This window comes from Sceloporus undulatus, chromosome 1 (genome assembly GCF_019175285.1).
Source record: "Sceloporus undulatus isolate JIND9_A2432 ecotype Alabama chromosome 1, SceUnd_v1.1, whole genome shotgun sequence".
NCBI lineage: Eukaryota > Metazoa > Chordata > Lepidosauria > Squamata > Phrynosomatidae > Sceloporus > Sceloporus undulatus.
The window spans coordinates 131,729,703-131,746,435 of NC_056522.1; positions in this window are offsets into that span (position 1 = coordinate 131,729,703).

Below are 16,733 nucleotides of genomic sequence, written 5' to 3' on the forward strand. Positions count from 1 at the left end.
CCAACTTGATAGCCAGAATAAGGGAAAGTAACATGCAGAGTAACTTCACTCTCCCAAGATTTCATGAATTGGGCTAACTTCAGTAAAGGTGCCTATGAACCACACTGGCTCATAATATTTGAATCAAAAGAGGAACACTGTAAATCCTTGAATTTTTACCAACTTGCGTACTTCTGATAGACAGGTCTGTTTCACTTTCCACAACATTTGAAACATACATTTGTTCCATTCCATTACATCACCATCTGTTTGAAATTAGATGGTGATGATGATGATGATGATGACGACGACGACATTGATGGTCATACAATGATGGCTTTTTTGATAGAAAGCCGACATAGAAATTAATGCAACATTTCTTAACATTCTTCTCACAGATGTGTCTGTGTCTTTCATAGGGGTGAAAAGGGTGTTTGAAAATATTTGAAAAATGATTGAAAAACCTATTTATTAAATGTTGAAAAATTGTCATGGAAAGAATTCTGGACTGAAAATAATTTTGTGCATGATTATTTTGTGCTGGAAATAGCACTTCCTTCACAGAAAACAATATTTCTATGTATAAATATTTTTTTTCTGTGCAGAATTTTTTTTTCATGAATAGAAAATACTGTAATGGGGCACATTCTGTGCATAGTTTGCACATGGTGGTTTTGTACATAAAGCAGCATGTTCTGTCTTGATTTAAAGGGGGTTCCCTGGCTGATACCAATGGATGGGTGAAGATCAACTCTTGGGAGGGGAATAGACTTTGGGACCAGCTCAAGGCAAGATATCTTTATGTTGTAGGACATGGTCTATTCTGGGAGGATCTTCCAGGTCACATAGGACTGGTTGGCCAATAACAGTTTGTAAGTACACAGTCTGGTGCTGGAGCTTGAGGAGGAGATCAAGAAAGATAGCTGCCTTAGTTCAACTCTGCACTTAGGAGACCCCACTGCAGTTACTGGATTTAATTAGAATAATAATAAACCTGACCCTAGCTTACCCCATTTCTTGTGTCTCACTTCATTATTTCCAGTGAATGCACAAATATCCTGTATAGTCTTGCCAGTAAAATGCAGTGCCTGGAGTTACACAATGTGCAGTTCTATCTACTCATTCTGCAAGTGATTATTTTAAAAACGTAAAATTAAAGGGTATACTAATTTTTTAAAAAAATTTTAAAATCATGTTTGTTTAATTATTTTTTAAAAAATATATTTTATCTATCTTGTCTGCAGGTTTTTCAGGGCAGTTCTGTGAAAATGAAGCTAACACATGTGACTCAGGGCCTTGCTTGAACAGTGCTGTCTGTGTGGGTGATGTCAGTGGATATGATTGTTTTTGCCCTGAAGGTAAGTTGTTCAATACAATGTATTTTTTATTATAAGTGACAATTTGCCAAGACTGCCTGGAGATTGCAAGGCTGTCTTCATGACAATCTTCAAAGCATTCAAAATATTCTTCCTATCAAAATAAGTCATGTAGTCCTGAAGATGCATTTGCATCGATGTCCATCAGGCAGTCTATTCACATAAAGATTGTAAACAGTTATATCTCTATAAGTGTGAATGTTATGTCTGACACTCCACTTGTGATTTTTAACTACAATAGAAACACAATGTTACAATGCATATAAATAAGTCTAAGGTCAGAGAGGTTTTCTATAAGATCAACTTGTTTCTTCAAAATAAACCCCTTCATGTTATCAGCATCTGGCGGAAGAGTATCTTTAAAATATATATATATATATATACACACACCGTATATATTTCACAATATTTTTATAAGCACTGTACAAAATGCCTCACTATAACCTTTTCTTTCTCTATATCCTTTCTGTTTAGACTTGGGTCCCATCTCTAAGATGTCTCATTAGGTACATGCAAATATTCCAAAATTCAAAATAAAAAATAATTAATTCAAGCATTTTGGATAAGTGCGAATCAACCTATATTATGTTATGATTGCAGCTTAATAAAGGATAATTTCATTGTCTGCAATGCAACTGTAACTATAGTTAGCTTTATATAGGGGATGTCATCTGACTAAATATGAAGGAAAAATAATGCATGGTTCAAGTGCTGGCTTGTGCTATGGCTTCTTTTGCTATCCCATGCTGTGTTATGGACAAACACTCAAAATCATGTAGAGGTTTTATACCAGATCCTGCAGCTTGAATCATTGAGATATTTTTTGGGGGGAAACCAATAGCTCTTCATCTTAAAATATTGACTTTTTAAAAGTGCACTTAAAAGTGCACTTGTCCCTGGAAATAGAGCCATAATTACTTACTTTTAAAAGAAACTTTCCCAGCTCAGCATTGTCCATCCTTCTATAGCAGGAGTATTCACTGTCAACACACTCATAAGGTTAGAGAAAACTGTCTGCTTTGCTTTTCCTAATGCTTGCATTTCTTCAAAGACAATATTTCCATTCTAAGAAAAGGAACAAAATCATTATTATGTTCCATATCTTTGTTTTAATTCACCATCAATAGTCAAACAAGAGCCAGTGTGGCATAGTGATTTGAATGTTGGATTACAACTCTGGAGACTAGGGCTCACATCCTGGCTCAGCCATTTAAACCTACTGGGTGATTTTGGGCAAGTCACAGTCTCTAAACTTCAGAGACTATCAATGGCCCCCCCCCCCCCCCCGCCAAGAAAATCTCATGATGGGTTTGTCTTAGGGTCGCCATAAATCAGAAATGACTTGATGGCACACAACAACAAAGTCAAACACACTCCAGGCCATCATCAAAATCTGAACATTCATTCTTGATTCTGAGTTCAGGAGTACTCCCAAGGGAGAATGTAACCCCATCTAGCATAGTCCGAATCTCTATTCAACTTTTGAATGACCAAGGGTGCCTCTGTCTTCTTTATCTTAAGTGTCAATTTGTTTACCCTCATCCAGACTATTATTGGCAGCCGACTGGTTTAGCACTGGTTTAGCACCATGGAAAAGAGAGATGGAGTTAGGTGTCATCAGCATACTGGTGACACTGAACCCCAGTATTCTGTATAACCCCTCCAGGAGGTTTCAGGTGTCTGCTAAGTAGGAGAAATGGAAAACTGAGCCCCAAACGACAGCAGCCAAATATCCTTGGTTTCAAATAGGCATCCACCAGGAACATCTCCTGTGTTTCCCCTTTAAGAAGGACTAAGACCATTGTAAAAGAGCACCCCAAAGTACTATCCCAAAGAAACAGCCCAGAAGGTTACCATAGTCAGTTGCTAAAAGGTTCAACAGAACTCACAAGGACACACTCCCCTTCTCCAGTTCCCAGTTAAGGTCATGCACAAAGGTATCTCTGTCAAACATATCTCTGTCTCATAGCATGATCTGTAGCCAGACTGAAATAGATTTAAGTAATCCAGTGTATCCAGAGACATGCCTAAGGCATTTGCTTAGGAACATTGTCCAAGAAAGGGATAGTGTAAACTGTCCAGTAATTTCCCAGTAAGGTGAAGTTCAGGGAGTAACAGATTCACCATAGCCACTTTTAGACAGGCTGGAAACCTGTCTTGCCATAGAGAGGCATTCACTATTTCCTATACCCACTCAGCAAGTCCTTCCTGGGCTGTTTTTATGAGCCAGGAAAGGCATGAGTACAATGCATATATGTCAATACTCATCTCTCCACATCCTGTCCACATCTATGGGATGCAGAAACTGCAATGTGCCCATTAATACAGGTCAAGCAGTGATCAAATTACATCCACTGGACCTACAGAAAGCAAAATTTTTACAGTGAATTCTCAAGTGGTATTTGTTTTCTTTTTGTGGAATATAGAAGGCCTGACCACTTGAGGCTGTTCCATTGCATAACACTGTACAGTGCCACTCTATCCACATTCAGTCAGACTTGCTCTGGATTTTCTGCTGTTGACACTCTAGTCTCTATTTTGCTCATTTATTGTATACCTAGGACCAAAGAATGGAACATACGTTCTTCATGGGATGGTCATCTTCTTTCACCAAGCATGCAACTTTGGGAGGGATACAAATGGAGTAGTGAGGGAGGAAGGGCATCTACCTAACCAACCAGTTTAGCCAATCAATGTTGTTTTCTGAGCAGAAAATATTTTCAGCCCAAGAAACTTGCTTCTCATTCAGTAAAGAAGGGGGGAGGGGAAAATTGGATTTTTCTCAGAATAAATCCTGAACTACAAGGATCCACCCAGGATTGTGCTCATCTGGGTTTTCCAACTGTTGGGATTTAAATATTTATTAATATTATTTCCATCCCTATTCTGGATTGGCCATGTGGAATCGCAGTTTAGTGGTTTTTATTTTATGTAATTTGTTGTTTCAGGCAGGTGTGCTAGGATTCGATTGCTCATAGACATTTAAATATCAACGGCAAAATGTGAAATATTACATATGAAAATTGGTGCTATTTTTCTATAGTTCTTACATACTATATCACCACATACTCTTTCACTTTCCCCAAAACTTCTGTCAGTCTAAAATTGTGACCAAAATGCACAGAACAAATAATCTCAGAAAGATATTCTGACAGATAATACAACTGTTTGCTCTATTTTCAAACACCTTCCATTGCTGGACTTGGGGGGGGGGATAACACTTGGTATTCAGAGCGATAATTTTGTGGATTGGCTGTTATCAGGAAGAGAGACATGGGTCTGATTAAAGTCTGTATGTGAATGAGATCTGTTACTGTATACATTATTAATGAACTCAGGGTAATTGTAAAGTTTTATGACTTAGGGATCAGTAGAAATTGGTTCCACGGTCATTTTGAGAAATTATGAGAATATGCCCTGCACTGTGGGTGCTGATAGCTTAGCATTAGTCATGGTCTTCCCGCAGCCATGGCCTGTGACAGCACTTAATGATAGTCATTTTGTAGCGTGACCATGCATTAGAATAGATTTACAAGAGCATAAAATGTCAGATAGCAAACTGGAGAGTTCTTTGTCAGTTCTTTGCAAAAGAAGCCTTCTCTAATCCTAGGAGTTAGGTTGGTTACAACTTTGGGTCAAGATGAGTATTCTGCAGGAGCGAGCAAGTAACATGTAGAGCAGGAGTAAAGAAACTTTGGCTCTCTAGATACTTTGGCCTATAGCTGCCAACAACTTAGCATGACTGATGATAAGGGATTGTGGGAACTATAGTCTCAAACATCTGTAGAATCAAAAGTTCACCACCATCAATGTAGAGGAATAAGAATAATAATGCCATCCTTGAGTGAGTATGAAATGCTACTGGCAAATTAGGCCATACTATATGCAGTTGTTGCCGTTGCTGCTCTGTGCCTTCAAGTCAACTTATCGTGCCCCTAAGGGGAAACTATCACAAGATTTGGCAAGATTTGTTCACAGGGATTTACCTTTGCCTCCCTCTGGGGGCTAAGAGAGTGTGACTTGTTCAAGGTCACTTGGTGGGTTTCTCATGGCTGAAGAGAGATCTGAATCCTGATCTCCAGAGTTATAGTCCACTTTCCAAATCACTACACCATGCTGGCTTTCTTGTATGTAGTAACCTGTAGATAAAGCCCCTTGGGTTCAAGAGTATTTCCTTCTGCATAAACATAGTTTGGATTGTACTTTCTCACTCAAAAGCCAGTATAAAATGTTGGCTTTCAGACAGAAATCTAGCCTTTTTTTAATATGCACTATCTGGAGTGGGATGGAAGAACCTGGCTTTTTTGTTCTGCTAAAATATGGAAGTGAAAAGTACAACAATAATGATACACAGGTCAGTTTTAAAAAGTACAATGGGACCTAGGCATCTGGGGGGGGGGGTCCATTCCTGACCCCCGCAGATACCACATCATCATTAGAGACAACAGGTCTTCAGGTGATTTCCCATTGTCCCTAATGGCAGCACAGTCGCATGCATGCCCTGCCACTAGAGACAATGGAGACTGTCCCTAATGGTGGTGTGACCATATGCACATGGGCCCACTGGGGAGCATGCCATCCACAAATGCTTGAATCCATGGATTGCAAATCTGTGGATACCAAGGGCCCACTGTATAGCTGAAATACAGTAGTCCTTCATATCTCCAGCTTCATCTGGGGAGATATCTTACAGTTGTAAACCACTTAGACACTGGTTAGGCTGTATGAAGTGGTATATAAATGAAGCTTGTTTGTTTGTTTGTTTGTTTATATCTGTCTGAAAGTGCCCAGTGTGATATATTGCCATTCAAAAACCTGGGCAAACATTAAACAGTCTGACCTTATTTACCACCTTCAAAGGTGACCAATATGGTATGGAAAGAAGGGATGGGTATAGATCTGAGAGGTGTTTCTGCAGTGCAGCATCAGAAAGACTGAGTTGTCCCAGATAAGCCAATGGCTTTCGTTGAATTTAGATTTGACCCAAACTGTCTCAGATCCTAATCCAACATTAAATAAATGATGGGAAAGCCTAGAACTAATTCAAAAGTAAATAGTCAATGGCACATTACTGAGATGACACACTGCTCCAGCAGTGCTATATCACTTCTACTGTATGTTGAAAGCACTTGCTGGAGAGTATCCTACTTATTTATTTTAATTTATATACCACATTTCTTCTAAGGTGTTTAAGGTATATGGCCAATCCTCCATTTTTTCCTCACACCAGATCTGTGAATTGGGATAGGATGACATAATCACTAGACCAAAATCAACCAATTAATAGAGATCAAGATATGGAGCTCTCTAGTTGTGACCCAACAGTGTAACAATGAGGCCATGATGATCTCATGTAAGAAAAGGTTGATTGAGAGAAAGGTGGAAATAGCCTTCTCTTTCTGTTGTGGAAAACAATTAAACACTTACTTCTCAGTGTGCCATCTATATTTCATTTCTTGCTTCACTGTACTGTACAGCAGTACTGAAGTTGAGTGGTATTTCTTAAATTAGTAAAGTAGCTGGTCACACTATGAACAGGTACAGAGAGAGTTAAGGTAGTGTAGTGGGTTGAGTGTTTCACAAGGGCTCTAAGAGATCAGCCATGTAAACTCATTGGTGATCTTGGGCAAATTGCATTCCCTTAAACCCTGTCTGCACAGGCCATAAAAAAATTCCTCCCCCCATTCCCACCATGATGAGTCCAGATGACAGAAGGCCTAAACTGTGGTTTTGATATAAACCATCTGGATGACATCCAACCAGTTCAGCAATAAACCTGACATACCTTTGAGATGTAGTTTAAAAACTCACCTCTTGCTCTGTATCATGACAGAAGATCTGGAGCCCTCCAGTGCAATGCCTGGCAGCTGTTTAGAAGGCATCCTGCTATGGCACACACTGCTGGAGCTGCTGGCAAGACTCATTCACTCTGTCATAATGAGGTGCCCAGCCAAATGATTGTGGCTGGGCACCCTATTCTGACTCAGAGTGACCAAAAAACAACGAAGAGTGTCATGTATATACCACTTCATACTGAAATAACAGTGTCTAAGCAGTTTACAACTGTAAGCTAATTGCCCCCAACATGCTGGGTACTCATTTTAGCGACCTTGGAAGGATGCAAGCCTTGAGTCAAGCTTGAGCCTCCTTAGCTGGGATTGAACCCACAACCTTATGGTTTTGAGTGAGTGGCTGCAGTACAGGCATTTAACCACTGCACCACCAGGGCTCCTTCTCTTGCAGTGGTGGCAGGATGCAGTGGAGAAGGACTAGCATATGAACTGGCATTACAACAGAAGTGCCTGCCATCATAATAGGAATGCCTGGGTGGCAGGGGATACTGGGGCAACTCCAGAGCTAGATTACTCTGGGCTGCTTGGGTAGTATTCTGGCCAGTTTCATACATCACCTCAGAGGAAGGCAATGGCAAATCTGCTCCTAATAAATCTTGCCAAGAAAACCTCATAATAGGTTCATTTTAGGGTCACCATAAGTTAAGTCAAAATCAATGTAAAGGCACATAACAACAAAGGATTTGGTTCCTGTTGTGCTTTCACCCCTGGATTGAAGACTTCAGAGAGTAGTTTAGATTCATGGGGTCCAGCTTTTTATAAACCAAAATGCAAGGATCAACATTAAATTACAAGCTTGCTGTAACTAGAGATGTGACATTCCAAAATAAGACCAAAGCCATAATAGTTCTAGGCCTGGCCTGAAATAGTTTTATGGGCAGCTTTATCACAACCTACATTCAAATGACAGCAGAGATGGGTCCTGATCTGCTCTCCACAGGACACAATAGTCAACATTTGGAAAGAGAAACTTGTCAGCTCTTTATAGGTCACTGCTGCCACTTGCCCACTCTCCTACCTACCTACCTACCTACCTACCTACCTACCTACCTACCTACCTACCTATAGCCTTAACTTTTAGTGGGCTATGACAGCAAACTTTCACCAAAAATGGTGTCTTGGAGCACTAATAAATGTTCCCTAAACCAAACTCCTCCCCAGACCAGTGCTTCCCTCCAGATGGGACATAAATAGCCAGTCAAGCCATATGGTGGATGGGTCCACAGCACTAATCAAAAAGAAAGATTTCAGATTGCATCCTAGCCTTATAAAGGCCCATGGGCATTTGTTCTTAGAAGACCTAAAGCCTCATAAGACCCACTAGTCCTGTAAGACTCCAAAGAGAGAGGGACAAAATCACCCTCTTGGTTTAATTCAAAAGAAATGAACCTCTGTAAAATAGGAGCCTTAGAAGCACTGCTCACTGAGTTATTATAAACATGAACAAAGTAAACTGGATATATTCCAAATTATTATCACACAAATGGCTAATCACTAAAGGCTACGTGTAGTTAAACAAACAAACAAATAATAGTTTCATGTCCATAATAGCCAGTCCTAAGCATTGACATACTTGGGATGCTGATGTAGTCTTTTCCTTGGTGTTCTTGTTTCTTGAAGTATTATCCCTGTTGAAAGAGCAGGAGAATTTAGTAATGACAGATGAGGACCTGGACAGCTTTTAGAAAGCATTCACCATGAACAATAAAAGAGAATTATTTCTGTTTTATAGAGCAATTTGATAAGGCTTGATTTATTATTTACAAAGAGGAGATTAAGAAAGGAGACACAGGTGTAGGTAAATAATATACTGCCCTTTCTTTTTCTTTCAACCAAGGATTTGAAGGTATGAACTGTGAAATCAACTTTGATGACTGCTCCTACCACTTCTGTGAAAACAATTCAACATGCTTAGACCTGGTTGCAGACTATGCTTGTGTTTGTCCTCCAGGCTTCACTGGTAAGGCATTATCTGAGATCTGAAATGAAACAATAAATATTTAAAGGCTTCATTATGTCTTGCAAAATTAAAAGTAAATAGCTGGCCATGGTGACATTTTATACATTGCCCCATTGCTAATAGCAATTGAATGTGTGATATGGTACAATAAGACTCATCAATTATCTTTCTTAATCCCCTGATTTTGGATGAGAGTTGGAAATGCTGACTTTACTGTTTCTGAGTTAATAAAAATCAACTTTTAAGAACACATACTCTTTGCTCAGTAGTAACTAACCCACTTCTTACAATAGAACAACAAAGTCAAGTGCACACTAGACACCAGGGTTGGAGTTTTTTCTCTCTCCTGTCAACAGTTTCATTCCCTTAGGGATAGTGTGTTGGGTGCTTCATGCTCAGAGCATAAAAGTCTGCTCCCAGGTTCTGGAAATGCTTTCTCAGGGATGCTAGACTGGCATGCTCATTGTTGTCCTTCTGTGAACAGGCAAAGGCCTTTTTTATTCCAATAGGTTTTTGCAAAAAGTGACACTTCTACAAAAAAAGGGCTTTTATTAGTGTGCAATCTGTCACAGATTCCTTCTGGGTTGCTCACAAAGACACCAAGCACTCCCTGGGGTTAATATCTGGGGCCTTAAGGTGGCTGAGCAAACACGTTTTATCTTGAATTTGGAGTTGTAACTGTGTGACTGATTTTCTCTTTAAAACCCTTAACCGAATGACTCAGGCAGAAATGTAAAAGTGAACCGTAACAAAGATTTATTCCGTAAGAGAAGTCTCAGACAACAAACATGTAAGCCGGCTATGTGCTTATTTCAATGTAACAACTTATTTTAAAATCAATGAAACAGTTTCCCAGAACCTTTTTTCCAGACACTTCACTACCAGCCACTCTATCCAAGCTCCCAACTAATCAGAATCTTATCACTTTTCCTATCTTCTCCTAACTCTATTTCTAACTAGTTGTATCTGGCAGTTAAATTCTCAAACTTCTCCTTTTATATCCCCCTCCCTCCCCCCAGCTCCCCTTCTTAGCATTCCTAGAGCTCTGAAAGATTGGCTTTATTCAGGCCTGGCATTCAGTTGTTGTCTTTTACATATCTCTTTTCTGTCTAATACATCTATTTGAAATGGTGCTTGATTCTATTGAGAGTTTACTCGAATTTTAAAAATAACTTTAGATATATTTTAACCCATGTGTGTGTGTTACTTGTACCTCTTTTTTATATTGTAAGCAGCTTTGGATCTCAGCTTTGGGAAGAGAGTGGGGTATAAAGTGTGGAGCCAGAATGGTGTAGTGGTCTGAGCATTAGACTAGTATATGGGGACTAGAGTTCAATCCTCGCTCAGCCATGGAAACCTGCTGAGTGACCTTCGGCAAGTCACACTCTCTCAGCCTCAGATGAAGGCAAAGGCAAAGGCAAAAATCCCTCTGGACAAATTTTGCAAAGGAAATCCCATGATACCTTAGGGTATCATAAGTCAGAGATGCCGTGAAGGCACGCAACAATAGATAAATACAAGTAACTAAATACAAATAAGTAGTTAATTCTTTCCTTAGTAATGATGGTGTAACTAGATTATTTTATAGTTTAACTCCAAGAGGGATAACTTCCCTCCTTTGTAATGCAACTGTAACTTTAAGTTACATTTATAGTAACTTGTATCATTAATGAAGTGTGATCTGACTAAATGGTGAAGAATGAAAATCAAATTGGTCTTGGGTTATTGTGTGCAGCTGCTTTGTGCTCTGTTGTGGGTGCTGAGGTGATAACGGAATAGAAAATACATTTCAGAGAAGTGTCCTATCATCGTTCAGTTATAGATTGTTTCAGTATTCAGGTTCAGTTATGGATGGTTTCAGTATTTCACTATATTCAATCTTCTTCAAAATCACCTTCCAAGCTCTGCAAAGGAGGCACTGACCATTAATTTAAGTCTTGTTTAATACCACCCTCTCCTTCCAATACTGCCCATTCTTCACCACCACTCTCTGAATAATATTTGTTTGGGAGTATGCAACAGAAGTGTAGAAATGCATCCGTGCCATAAATTCACCCTATATTTGTCTTTTATGGGCATTGGCCTTTGGTCAGATGGTGAGCCTAATTTAGACTTTGTTGTAAAATGCACACAGAAACCTTTGCCCACCTTTGAAATCCTCCCTGTCTCTCTGGATAGCTGTGTCATATAGCTAATCTCACTTTTGGCAATCCCTTTAACTTCTTGCCATGCCCTATGTGTTCTAACTACTTTATTGTTGACCCAAAAACCTGCAATAAATACTTGTGATTGGTTCTGTCTCATGGTCAATGTGACATTACGCTAGATGAAAGACTTTCTGTTGACTGGGACTCAGCTTTGTGTCTGCAGAATCAAAATTTCCATTAACACTAGCCTTGTTCAGACATTGAGAATTACCCATAAGGACAGGAATGGTGAAACTTTGGCCATCTGGATGCTTTGGTGTTCCAGTTCAACCATCTCTTGCCATGGGCTATGTGCGCTAAGATTTCTGGGAGCTACAATTCAACAATAACCCCATTCTTTCACCAGTACTACCTATGCAACTTTAGGATGAACTTCTTAGAATGAAAGTTTAAGAGGTGAAATCATCTGGAGAAAATGTGTTCATTTATCAACGATGTGAAGTTTTGTGATATATTTAGCTTCTGATGCCAAGAACAAACTACAAATCCCAGAACCCATCATACTGAGCCATGGCATTTAAAGCAATGTCAAACTGCAGTGCAGGTTAGACCTCAGCTTCCAGGAAAGGCAAAAGCAAGCTCCCTCTGGACAGATCTTGCCAAGAAAACCCTGTGATAGGTTCACTTTAGGGTTGCCATAGGTTGGAAATGATTTGAAAGCACACAACAACAAGACATTAATGTGTCTGGCTAATCCCCACATCAACAACATCCCTAACTTGGGAGAAGTGGGAGTGTAAACTGGAGAGAAGTAAAATTGTGGAAATTTGGAATGGAAATATGGTATCAGGGGAACTTTCAGAACTTAAAAAAACATCTTCTAAATCAGCAGCTCTATGGCCACCTAGCAGAGATATATATATGGTGGAAATAAGCCATCACCAGCATTAGACATCTCAGACTTTAGATGAGGCAACTGAGGGACAATTGCAGTTCCTAGTTCTACAGGTAAAATCAACTGGACATAGAGATGTGATCCTCTTCTCACACACCACTCACTGATTCAGGTTGGCCATTCAATAGATCTCTGTATTTCTTACAGATCAAAAAAGGTACATGAAAAAATTAGGACAGCAAAGTGGAAAAACAAGGAGTAGCAACCCAACATCAAGGGCATCTGATGATATAATTTACAAAAAAAATAAATGAGTGAAGACATACTAATGAAGACCTATGTTTGAAGGAGTTTTTAGAGGCTTCATGTACTTAACCAAACAGTTAATTTCTGTATAAAGAATAAAGAGTAGAACTACCAGTGAGTTGCATAGAATTAAAGGGAAAATCAATTATGGTTCAACAACACAATTTTCTCTCCCTGTTAGAAATTAACCAAAGTGCCTTGTTTACATGAAATCAGAGGCATAATTTGCTGAAAGTTTCTCATCTGCAAATAATTAGCATGATTTCTTTAATTAGAATGAAAGCTTAAGAGCTGAAATCATCTGGAGAAAATGGGTTCATTCATCAACTAAGAATAGCATGAGATGAAATGAAACTTGTTCATCCTTTGTGTGCTTTCTGTTTAGGGAATACTATCAAGTTTTTATTTATTTATTTGCAGACTTATGTTGTTGCCAGTTGTTTTGGAAACAAGTAAATAAAAGCAGTGCCTCCACCTGAAACATGATTGTGAATTAATTCCTCTTATGGCCATGCTGTATATGCATCATGGCAAACTAAAATCAGTAACAACAGGAACCATCAGTATGTGGGTCTTGCACTTGAACATAGCCTAAGGCCTTGCCTGCACTAGCCAGGATACCTTGGGGAAAGTCCAGAGCATCATAATCCCACAGCTGCACCCATCTCCCCCTGTTACCTCGCCCTCGTTGCTGTCCTATGGTCGCTATCTTCATGGGTGTCCCGTTGAACCATGGGGAATGTCTGCTGTTGCTGCAGTCCACTTGCGACAGAGGTCAGAAGGAGGCACCTAGAGATGGTCACATGGACAGGTGCTTCATTCTGACCTCAGAACAAATGAACCATGGCAGTGGATGCACCAGGCATCTCAACAGGATGCCCATGCAGACAGCTACCTCAGTAGCGGACAGAGGGGCCCAGATCTTCCTGGAAGATCCAGAGTAAGTTTTTAAAATGTGATTGAAGGCTGTTATACCCCAGTTCTGGTGTGGAACATTCTGGGCATCATCCAAACTGCTCACATCAGAAACAGGATTTAGGACATGTCCTGACAGTATGCCTCCAAAATGGGAGGAGGGCAAATGGGCCTTTTGGCCTATGCAGATAAGGCCATGGAGTCATTAAAAGAACGTTGGTAGATTTGTTTTGAGTCTCAAGGGAAGAAAATGTTGATTCCACTGAGAATCTATTTTCATGTTACTAGCATTCCATCTCCGTGATCAAGTACAGCACCCCTGCGCCATATGCAGGCTCACCATATGCGGATTTGAAGTTACACAGATGGTGAGCCCTAATATGGTGAATGAGGTACCTGTCACAGGGGCTTCATCATACATGGGATATGCCTTACATGGGGGAGTCCAGAACGGTTCCCCCACACAAGGCAAGCGTGCACTGTAAAATAGATCATATGCAAATACTCAGTGACCACAAGATACTTAAACCATTCTGAACTTGAAACTGCATCTACACTGCAGAATTAGTGCAGCTTGATACAGTTTTAACAGCTTCGTGTAGATGCTGTGGAATTCTGGGATTTGTAGCTTTATGAGATATGTAATTTTCTCTAACAGAGAGCTCTGACACCACTACAAACTATAAATCCCAGGATTCCATAGGATGGAGCCATGACAGTTGAAACAGTGTCAAATTGCATTAATTCTGCAGCATGGCAGCAGCCCAAGTTACAGTTGCTAGGTTAAATTCCAAAATTTCATCCTTCCATTCATGAGAGGATTCTAATGTTTCAAGCCAATGAATTAAGTTGGCAAAATGGAGGAGGTGGTAACTGTAAGTTTACTCTGTCTTTGGTCCTCTGCCAGATTTACCTTCCTTATAGTCCACCAAACATGCTCTGGAAAAGTGCTGTAGTTTGTGCTGGATCTCACATTTCTGACTTATGGCGACACTAAGGTGAACCTGTCATGAGGTTTTCTAGGCAATCATTGTATTACACACACACAAACACACACACACACACACACACACACACACACACACAAACTTATGTGATGAGTTACTGCTGAGTATCAATAGGATTTGGCCTAGCTTAAGATGAAACAGTTAGAGGATGGGGAAACCATTTAAATATGTCTTCAAGCATTTTACCTTTAGCTAATTGGCTTTCATTGGGATTCTTTATTGTCTGCCTGTATAATTTTTAATTGGTTTTGTTTTCCAGGCTATCAAAAATCTTAGATTTCTAAGGTTATGCTAACATTATTCTAACTGTAATTATACTATAGCAAATTGAATTTTATAATAACCTTACAAAATATATTTGTAAATATTTGTGTTTTCACTTTCTGTTATCTTGGCCCTAAAAAATAATAATAATAACTACTATCTATGATCTATAGAAATTCCTGGCTTTAAAGCTGTCGGGTAAACATAAAATACAATGTTTCCAACTAGGATATGTTAAATTATGTAGTTGTCACTTGGATTATGAAGTAGCTTTTTTGCTATCCCAAACCCTACATGATTTATAGTTTTAACGTTTCATTTTCTTTTCTGTCAGACAAAAACTGTTCAATGGACATTGATGAATGTGCCTTCAAGCCCTGCAAAAATGGAGCCAGTTGCCATAATTTGATTGGCAAATTTTACTGTGACTGCTTGCCAGGTAGGTGCTCAGGCGGTACGTGGGTGAAGAGTTAGGACAAATGTTCAGGACAGAAATAGAACTAATTTCTTCAGATGCATTATTTTAGATTCAAATTTACTTTGTGCGAGCCACAGCCCTGCCTCTCCGCCCCATATCACCCACACATAGAAACTATAATGCATGGCACATTTATTATTAGGACAGCATCCTCTATTTTTATAAATTTGCTTGCAGACCATGTTTCTTGAATACCTATCCGAATGTGAGGTGTTGCATACTAATGCAGAGAGGTTATTTTATATGAAAATATCAGCTGCATTCATAATAACTTCTGCAGGTTGTTCCAGATTCTCACACTTTTATATATTATGATACACTGATTGAAGGACACAATTGTGCTGGTAGTAGTTTCTGATGTTGTGTATATATTATGGGGTGGGAGAACACTACACTCCGTAGCCTTTCAAGTTTCCAAAGTTTTCAGGTTGATTAGTAGGGTTATGTTTTCAATTACTATTTTTAATGGCAAAATTGTGGTAATTCCATTGGACATGTACAGTTGGTCCTCCTTATCCATGTATTTTTCTATCCACAGATTCAAGCATCCACGGCTTGAAAATATTCAGAAAATGCATAAATTCCAAATAGCAAACCTTGATTTTTTCTTTTTATATAAGAGACACCATTTTGTTATAATATTGGATTGAATGGGACTTGAGCATCCACAGATTTTGTTATCCGGGGGGGGGGGGGGTGTCCTGGAACTAAACTCCAGCGGATAACAACGGCCTACTGTATTGCCAGCCAGTGCAGTGCTTTTAAAACTATGGTGGTATCCAGACCAGTGCAAAGCGCCAGCCTGGATACATACTAGGGTTGCCTCAGGGTGTCCTTTCCAGACGCCCCGCAACCCTAGTACGTTGTAATGGTGGCACCCTTTCTACATGGGCGCCACCATTATGACGTCACAGCCACACCACAGCCAAATGGCATAGCGTGGACGTGACATCCTGGCGCCGCTGCAGGGTGCTTGTGGCACCCTTTCAGCAGCGCCAGAAGGAGCTCCGTTTCGGAGCTCCTTCGGCTGTGTGTATTGCTGGCAAAGCCTTTAAACAGCCACTCCAGCAATACAAAGAGAAAGGGGCCAAGCATGAAGCCCCAAGGACACCCCTTTCCAGGCCGTGGGGAAGCGGCATTTTGCCACTTCTCTGAGGGCAGGAAAAGCGGCAGTTTGGGGCCTCTGGGACTGCCACTGTGGCAGCTGAGGCCCCGATCCGTCGAGGAAAGGGGCGGTCTGTATCCCACCTATATTTAACTTTTCAACCACAATACTTATTACTGTCTGTCTTTGTGGTGGCTACTAGAGTGGTGCAGATATTGTATATTTTAACTTTAGTTAGGCTTTTGGCATTATCTCCCATAATATTTTTGCAGACAAACTGGTAAACCTTGGCTAGATGATGCTACTGTTATGTGGATTTGCAGTTGGGTCATGGATCAAACCCCAAAGACTACTCACAAATGATTCCTTGTCATTCAGAACAGGACTGCCAAGGGGGTTGCAGTAGATGTTTAATCTGAGCTCATTTTTATTCAACATCTTTATAAGTG